Source organism: Octopus bimaculoides, chromosome 8, assembly GCF_001194135.2.
Source record: "Octopus bimaculoides isolate UCB-OBI-ISO-001 chromosome 8, ASM119413v2, whole genome shotgun sequence".
Taxonomy (NCBI): Eukaryota; Metazoa; Mollusca; class Cephalopoda; order Octopoda; family Octopodidae; genus Octopus; species Octopus bimaculoides.
This window is the reverse complement of record NC_068988.1, coordinates 4,777,075-4,786,881: the sequence shown is the minus strand read 5'-3', so window position 1 is coordinate 4,786,881 and position 9,807 is coordinate 4,777,075. Positions and strand designations below refer to the sequence as shown.

The following is a 9,807-nucleotide window of genomic DNA, read 5'->3' as shown; positions in this document are numbered from 1 at the left end:
ATATATATATATATATATATATATATATATATATATATATATATATATATATACATACATATATATAATATGTATATATATATATATATATATGCATATATATACATATATTCATTTATATATGTATATGTATACACATGTATCTATATATGTCTATATACACAAATAGGCACATATATACACTTGTATGTTTACATATATGTGCATGTATTCGTGTATGTTGTTTATGTGTATTACTTTGAGCGTGTATGTGCGTGTGTGTCCGTCTGTGTGTATGTGTGTAGTGCTTGCGCGCGCGAGTTACATCCGAGAAGGGAAAAATTTTGGTCATAAAATATCTGGGTTAAAAGGATTTCTCAATGAAATAGCAACGAATAAAGAGGGAAAAGTTTGAAGTTTCGACTGAAGTAGTTTTTGTTTGAAACACAAATTGTGGATAAGTAAGTGGTGTATAGATTGGAGTTTATTGTGAGAAAGTGAGTAACACAGGGACCCTTTGAGGGATTAAGGGGTTGTTATTTATTGGGAAGGATGTGTATGGGATTTTGAGAGAAGTGGGTAGGTGGTTGCAAAACAGAAAACAAAAGTTACAACGTGGAGTAAGCAATGCACATACAGGTTTCAGGAAGGCAAGGAAGCACAAAAAATAGCATGTATAAGCTCATATCAACACACACACACATACACACAGGGATACACTCTCACGCACGCACACACTCTCACGCACGCACGCACGTACATACTCACACACACACATAGGTGTCCAGGGACCAGTAAATCCACGCACATCGACACACATTAGACATACGAAATTATATGGACACACACACACACACACACACACACACACACACACACACACACACACACACACACACACACACACACACACACACACACACACACACACATACACACACACACACACATATATATATATAAAGAGAGAGAGAGAGAGAGAGAGAGAGAGAGAGAGAGAGACTGACAGAGACGGACGCTAGTGAGGGATTTGGAAGGAACGGTCTCTTTAAGTAGAGGGACTCGGTGAGGAAACGGAGATATGAGTTAATTCAGGGTCAATGCAAGAAATATTTAAGCAATGAAAAGGAGGTTTTTGAAATGTTTTTAATATCATAAACCCCAGTAAGATTCAATAGCCTGATTAAGAGAACATATTTCTTGGCTCTAAACGTTTCTGTGCCATATTGATGTCTGCCAATGGAAGTGAAGTATTTTGCTTATCTCGCTGGCACTACGTCAATGGATTTGCTAGAGAGAATGGTCATCGAAAATCATGAAATGGGGCTGGGAAGTGAAATTAATTGATAATTTATTTACGTAGACTTACTGGAAACATTTATGAAATAAGAATGTGAATCTGATTATTCTTAATTTTATCAAAATCAGGAATAACCAGAGCAGGGTTAGATGTGGGGAGCGTAATGATTAATAATAATACTTTAGGGTTAACTAAACTTATTCTTTGGTCGAACGAACAAGGGATACAACTCTCAATGTTTATGGCTGTTACTCTTCAGCAACGCTAGTTTAGAGTTGTTTGTTGTAATGTTCATAACAATCACCGTGTGTTGCTGGGAAGTGAGTGCGATAATTCAATTATGAAGAGACATTGATGACACATTTAAGTAATAAACGGTACATTTCACTAATTCCATCGAGTGTCGCCGGCAAATCATTGTTTGCTGATCATCGCAGATAGTTCTGTAATGGTTTTCAGAAACAAAGGAAAGTCGCTCATTGTTTGCTAAGAGGGCATGGTTGGAAGTTTGTTGGTAGGGAGGCCTGAGTTAAAATATTTTAATTTATTATTTTATCAGATGTTGTACCCCAGAGAGAAAAAATATCACATCAATTCGTTTTCGATGTTACTAAAAAAAGTATTTGACTAAAAGGATTTAAAAAAATAAAACTAGCAATCGAATACGTCTACTTGATCAAATCACGTTTACATTGAAACTTACAGCGCAAGTAATTTCTTTCGGCCTCTCATAGTTTGGGATTTCATACAATAGTTTCACATCGATATTAATGAAGGGAAACGACAATTTTCAGTTTCAAAAGTCAGAATAGTGTTGTGTTTTGTCACATTTCAAACATCTAATTTCAAATCCCAACGAAGTGAAACTACCTCCCATCCTTATGGGGTCGATAAAATAAAGTAAAAGTCAAACGTGTCGGATTGGCATTAAATATTAAATTGTCGGACAAAATTATGCCTTGCGGTATTTTTTCCATCCATTTGTATTCTGAATCTTGCGGAACTTCACTGGATGATAGACTTCGTTACCTGGCCCTGATCTATCTTTAGCGGAAGCATTCACCCTGTTTTAAACAGTGAGATCTGTCATCAACTTGAGGTACCTTTTTTCTTCACCCCTTCCCATCAATAATAAGGTCTCTGAAAAAGTTAAGGATGCAACCTTTGCTCTTGTCCAAGCGATGATTAAATTTCTCCATCATTCTTGTCTACGATTATGCATTCGTACATTCTTCCAATATAGCAATAACTGATATTTTAATATCTGATAAAATTTAATATAGAAAATATAATTTACTCTGCTAATATTTCATATCCTACTATAAATAGTCGAATGTCAATAACTGGGAAATACAGACTCCAAATTAAGCCATGTCATCATTTCTGCTGAAGAGATTAATTATCTGTATATTTGCATTTTGCTGACATATCACAAAAATAGACAACACTATAAAAATGTTTGCAAAATTATAACAATAAATAATGTTTTAAAACGGAATTGTATGCAAATATAACAAATTAGTCATTAATTTTATGTTAACGTATTTGACTTTATATTTTGATGATACATCTACTGATTTAAAATCTCATCATTTATGTTAATGTGTTAGCCATATGTAAATTATATGCTGTAAGATTTTATTGGCATGAGAAATATAATTCCTTAATAACATAGATTGAATGAGGTATGAATTACTTTAGTTTCTCTTTCATATAAAAACAGAATTGGTTTTAAATATTGTTGCTAAACATACATTCACGATAATTGATATCACCTTAGATGAAGCTTCTATCCATTTGCGAGTTCTGTCTGCCTCAGATACATGTTTGATGATGCAGCAACTGGTTGTTATGGAACAGATCGATTTGCACCAATTTTGGATCTGTTTCCTATGCGAGGGTCGCAATCACATTTATATTCAATTAGTCATTGCACTGACCATAAAATTCTTCACCATGTCGTCTTAGTTAAACTAACATAATTTATGTGGCTAGACCTTTTGCTTGTATTCCATTCTCGGAAAATCCTTCAAACTTTGCTTGGAAGCTTCTACCCTGATTAATTTAAGGTTAAAGAGAAAAATTAATTTGCCGAACCTTTATCAGATTCAATTTGGAATACACAAATGGTTAGAGACGCCCTCAAGAGCTTCTGTTGTTTAAAGAGGTTAAATGAATCTCCTTGATATCGACTTTCCTTACGTTGCTTAGCATTCTCTTAAAATTTCAATAACGTTTATTTCCTGAGAAAGGAATTACAGACTCATTTACAATTTATGGCCCATCCATATATGGAGTTTTTAGGTTATTATTTACTTTGTTATTTAATTGGTATTACTCATTAACTTAGAAGAATCGTGGGTAATTTTATGATATGCCATTCTTTCAATCAGTAAAACCTAATATTTCACAAAATCATTTCAAACGGAAGAGTCGAAATAACCAAGTTAAATAACATCACATATTATGAGACCATCAGAGAGATTTTGTTGCTCGACTTACAAGAAATGGTAGCCAAATCACTCTCAAATCACAACCCACCATCTTCTGTAAGGAAATACTAAATTGGATAATGTCATCTTCGATGCCGTGAAGAACACGGACAGATTATGGCTGGAATGCCTAAGTCTGCCCAATCAGGGTTGGCCAGGGTTGAAACACCACCAGCAACAACAACAACAACAGCAACAACAATAAAAACAATTGCAACAACAGCAACAACAAAAAACAACAACAATAACAAAAACAACAACATCAACAACAACAACAACACTAGACATAATATTTTCTTGAATCTGTTCTTCATTTTATTGGTATATTTTCTGATATAAAATAAATTGTAGCGTTGCATACAGTAGAATCTAATTTTAAAGAATTTGCAATACTGAGAGAAGTCAAAGAAACAAGAATAAACATTTCCAAAATATTTTGTATATCTTAAACGAAAATGTTATTTCTTATATTTCCTGCATTTTTATCAAAATTCATTTTCTTGATAAGAGATTTTTTAAAAACTGACATAAGTTTTATTTTTACAGTTGCACATTTCGGAAATTGAATAGTTCCGCCATATTAGCATCAGTTCAATTGTAAAACTAGAATTCTCTGTGTAGAGACTTGCTGATCCACAACCCTAAGTTTAAGTGGTTGCAGGAGTTATGTCTCATACATAAAGCTATTTTATTCTGGAATCTTTTGAATGTTTATAGTCCTTGTACTTTAAAATCTGTCATGCATATTGTTTAGAATTCAATATTCGGTTTCATTTCCACCTAATATTTATTCGTTTGCACCTTCTACTTCGTAGTTATTGCAGTTTTCCAATATTGATATTTTTACCCTTTTTCAAATTTCTATCATATCAAAGTGATTGCGTTAATGGAATACTTCAGACAAAGAGTGATAAAGACAGAGAAATAAAGGAGAGAAAGAAAGAAAGAAAGAGAGAGAGAGAGAGAGAGAGAGAGAGAGAGAGAGAGACGCAGAGAGAGCGAAAGAGAGGGGAGAAGATAGAAATGCATTTCCCTCATTATTTAAACTTCAATATTAATTCCCATTAATTTTAGACTTCGTTATTAATCTCATCTATCGTATTTATATATTAAATATTTTCACATAACCCCAGTGATAACAAGTTTCCAATGGAACATGCAGACACGTTTCTCACAAATTTTTTATTTGAATTGAAGAGGAATTAACATTATTATATATTGATATATTTAAAACTGTTATAATCAAAGAACTTTTTCCCACCTTTAGTTGTTTGTTTGTTGGGTAACTTTCTCGAAATTTCGCCCCGAATCTTTCATTTCTTGTCCGAGTTTAGAGTGTTCTCATATCACTCTCAATACCAGCGATATTTCCCTCATTAGTTATCCTCGTACTTGTGATGTCATTTGATCGCCTAATCCCTTTATCAGTGAATCTGTATATTCTGGTTGAAGTAAGACGAATAATCAGACATATGGGAAAAGAAACCTCTTGCATTAACAGCAGAAAGAGAACAACTTTCCCTGTTGCCATTGAGTGATTACAATAGGAGTTGTGTTAAAAAGTTTGTGAACGTTACCGACAACGTGAATCCTTGAAAGTAGACTTAAAATTACAACAGCTGAAACACTGTAGCCATAACAGCGAAGAAAAGAACGCTACCTAGAATATAACTTCGTATATTATCATTTCTTATTACGCTAGGAACGTTTGAAAGACACTCCGTATCAACAAATGGTACTTTTCCTGTGTCTGATTAAAGAGCAGATCACAAAACTAGCACATAAATAATGCTCTTTGCATCTAGATATCCCTATTGATATAGGTTTAAATTAAAACTGGTTCTCCGACGATGCAACTAATGATGTTAGGTAGAACGTTTATCTTTTGTATCTGATGCAATTTCTAAACAAGATCTTAAGTAACTCTGTACGACATTAATGTCGACAGCTTTAATGCTTAGTCGCTTTAAGGATGATCTTTCAACGACATCACAGTATTAAGCAAACGTTGACTTAAACAAATTTGTCTGAAAAAATATATTGGTGTTATTTCAGTTCCTATTTTCTTTTTCAATCAAATATCCTTCTATTTAGTATCGAAGGGTGAAAAGGTATATTTTTACAGAATATCTGCTTCATAAATATTGACAAATGAACCCATTTAAAATGTGTTTGAATAACGAAATCCCTTAAATGTCTTTACGTGAAACTAGTGTTTTCATTGTATACATTTACAAGCTTTATAATCGTTTTCCGCACTTTCATATTTACACGCATACTCTAAGTAACAAAATATCCATTATTTGCACAGAACGAAAACATTAAAAGAGAAAGCAGGACACGTGATAAATGTAAGAGTTGTATAATAGAATGTTTAATCCTATGTTCTTAAGTACTACGGAGACTGTTGGTTGGTTTCAGCTTTAAATCAAACATTTGTGGACTAGTAACGCTTAGTTAAACACTACATAACCGATACGTTATGAAATTCATAATTTTGTTTGATCTTAAGTGGCACTGTTAAACCTGCCATATAATTGCTATAACTCTACGAAATGAAATTAGCCGCGAGTTTCTTTGTTAATAACAACAAGTTTATACGTTTAGTAGAATATTATAATAATGATAGCAATTTACGCTTTGAACATCGAAATAGAAACAATTGCGAACAGGATCACACAGAATCCTATAAAGTCATATAAATTCATTGATACCAAAACGTGTAAACACTTGCACATTTTATGCAAATCGAAATAATATTTATTTCTATTAAGCATGTCATATTGTTATGGAAGTATTTGATATATTACTTCATGCATCTACTTCCCTATATACTATACATTTACAAACATCCATACGTATAAAAATTACATATAAACTTAAGTCCAAGTTTGTATATGCAAACGTAGATCCCCATTCAGTAATGGCGGGCCAGGAGTTTTGCATCTGGAAAATTCCTTTGGAAAGCGTAAGCGTGGGCAAGATCTTTGTGGAAAACTTTGTGTTGCCCATGTATCCTAGTTTCTTATGGCACTGAGGATGTCCAAGAAAGAAGTAGGGCTCGGCAGCAGTGTCATCGTAGGAGTTGTCACTAGAAAGAAAATGAGCCAACACGGAGACTGCAAGGCATCCCGTCTATCTCTTTAATCTTTCTTCCATACACTGCCCCGAATTCACTCTTTTATATCGCTTGAGTAGGGCACAATTGATCTACGCAGGAGAGGAAATCGGAGAGCGGCCATTTGGCTTCTTCTCTCCCCTTTTTGTATCAAACTATTCTCGGTTTGTCTTTCGAGTTGATCACGGTCTTAGTTTTGAGTGCACGCAAAGACATATGTATGCACACACACACACGCACACGCACACAAATCTACATATACATAAATCTATATACACATATTTGTAAATTATGTGAGTATGCATATTTGTGGGTATATGTACGTGTGTGTGGAGGGGTGTCATTGTACTCGAGTATATAAGTCAAGCATAATAAGTGGTTTAATAGGAGTGTGTCTCCGAGTCGTTTCAGGAATGGTCGGAAATATTCGGAAATATACGAAAACATTAAACCTCTGCTTCCAGAATTCTGAATTTGTTCTCAGGAAGGCTACAATTTTGTAAACTTGAGCTATCAGACTCTGCCTTATGTTTACAATGCTATTGTAGCGACTGAATGGAGTTACCGTAAGTGTACTTTTCAGGAAGTTGTTGGTCACAACTAGTTGATAAGTTGTGCATAGTTCCAGTATATTTTTCTGTATTTGAATTAAGTTGTCATATCCTGAAACGACCTAATATATGGATCAACGTTTCATAATCGTTCCGTTCCAATATTACAATTGCCATGGACAGCTCGATAAACCCATCAGTTATGCTATTTGCAATCGCTAATGAATATTTCAGAGCAAAACACCATCTTCATCTGAAAAGCTTCTTTACACCCACATGGACAATATGCCTAGCATTCGGCATTGTTGCTGGAGATGAAGTTCCATTGAGTGATTAATATAGATGATCCTTGGTTCCCAAGGAACGTTGCCAAATTTCAGTGAGTTGAAATGTGGTAGACTTCGTAGAGGGTGCTTTGATCTTCCTAATAATGATATACACGAAGCCATATTTAAATGGAGTTGATGACAGTATAATTGCCTGGGAACAGACAGCGACTTGCGATGAATGATGGCGGTGAGCTACAAAGAAGCACCTATAACTAGCAGAAAGGAACTTGATGACACAATAAGGAAAGAAGTTAAAAAAAAAACATACTACTCTATGTTACATTTTCTCAGAAAATTCCATGTAATGTCAGTAATTTCGATCTTTCTAGTAATTTTTAAAAAATTTATTTTGGTTTAGACATTCAATATGAGTGAAGCACTACTGATTAATTTATAAAGAAAAGAAGAAAGAATTTTCTGTTATAAGATCATATTGTGCCAAGAGATGGATAGAGAAATATATATATGTAAATAATGAATATATAAGTAAATACTTTGAAAGTGTGTATAAAAACATGTTTTACATAATATCAAATAATGTTTATCCCACTTGAAGCGTTGTTTTCTTTCGTTCCTGTATGATACGGTAGTGTTGGCCGTATGATTCTCTGTAAATACATAACATATGTATAAGCATTTGAATAAAATGGCCCAATAATGTATTACAATGGCAATGTAGAAATTTAGTCAATGCGTTGTGCTATAAAACAGCAAATCTAACTCAACGTTAGCCGCGACGTTGTTTTTGTACATTGCAGACATTACTTTTTCACTGTGGCTTAATTATATCAAGCAATTTATATAATTGTGATTTTACTGATTCCAACTGCAAGAATTTTGGTGATTATTTATAAACGAAAACGGTTAGTTCGGTTTTAGAATACTGCATTATGTTGAAATTATTTTGATAAACTGGATGATGCTTGCTGTTGTATGGGTAAATAACAATTTTGTTCGGAATAAACTTTGACGTCATTGCAGAGATGATGACACTGCGAAAATTTAATGCGTTTAACGTTGAAAAAAGCGATTTTTATGAGCTTGTCAAAATAACTTTATTGGTAAAATTCCGTGTGGTAATACTGCTTCCGAAACTCTTGTGAGATTGTTAATTGAAAATGTGAATATTAGGATAAAGGGGGAAATTAATAAACATAAAGAGAATTGTTAACAAAACCCAGTATTTTGCAATATTCTAAGTGTTTGGAACGGTATATTGTGCTGTTGCTATTCATCACAAAGCTGTGGTTAGGTAGGTTATTAAACTTTATCCTACTAAACAGGTAAGCATTTACTTGAAAAGAAAACATATTTGAAAATTTGCCAGAAATATTCATGTAGAAAACAAAAGTGTATAGTACTCTCCAAAAATAAATAAAAAAATTAAAAAAACAATTTTTTCAAAAGGCAAATGGAATTTTGATCATATTAAATTCATTAAGTATAAACGCAGAATTTCATTAAAACCACAATTAAATAATGAGAAACAAAACTTTCTTTTTATGTTAAAAATCTTTTTGTTTATCAACATAAATTCAATTATAGAATGTAGAGAATTGAATAATGAAATTAAAACGCGTGTCGCATGCTATTAAGAAAATACTTGTAGCTAAAGAAGTAAATGGCTATGTGATAACGGTCTCTAATTGTCTACTTACAATAAAATTCTCAGCTGTTCACTATTAAGTGGAACTTATTTAAAGCTATAATGGTTGCATCTATGGTTGTATGGTTAAGAAGTTCGTTTCGCAACCGTAGTGTTCCAGGTTTGATACCTCAGTCTGACATACTGAATAACTGTCAAGAATGCATCCCAGAAATAGCCCTTATGTTCAATAAGACTTTCTGTCTTCCTCTCTCTCTCTTTCCCTCTCACTATCTCTCTAGTAACATATATTAATCTTTGGAAACACGCTACAGTAAGAGGCAACCACTTTGGACCTGAAACTTGTCATCCCAGCACACCCACTTCCGTCAATATCCACAAAATCATCTTCGACATCCTAAATATCTTGCAATGTATTTTTGACTTATATAT

The 9,807-nt window shown here is 33.5% G+C and overlaps 1 protein-coding gene across 6 annotated transcripts in view; it reads left to right on the top strand.

Annotated features, from left to right (window-relative positions):
- Nucleotides 1–9,807, top strand: part of LOC106878895 (receptor-type tyrosine-protein phosphatase T) — a 596,380-nt gene that overhangs the window by 384,986 nt on the left and 201,587 nt on the right. The gene's annotated exons all lie outside the window — the stretch shown is intronic.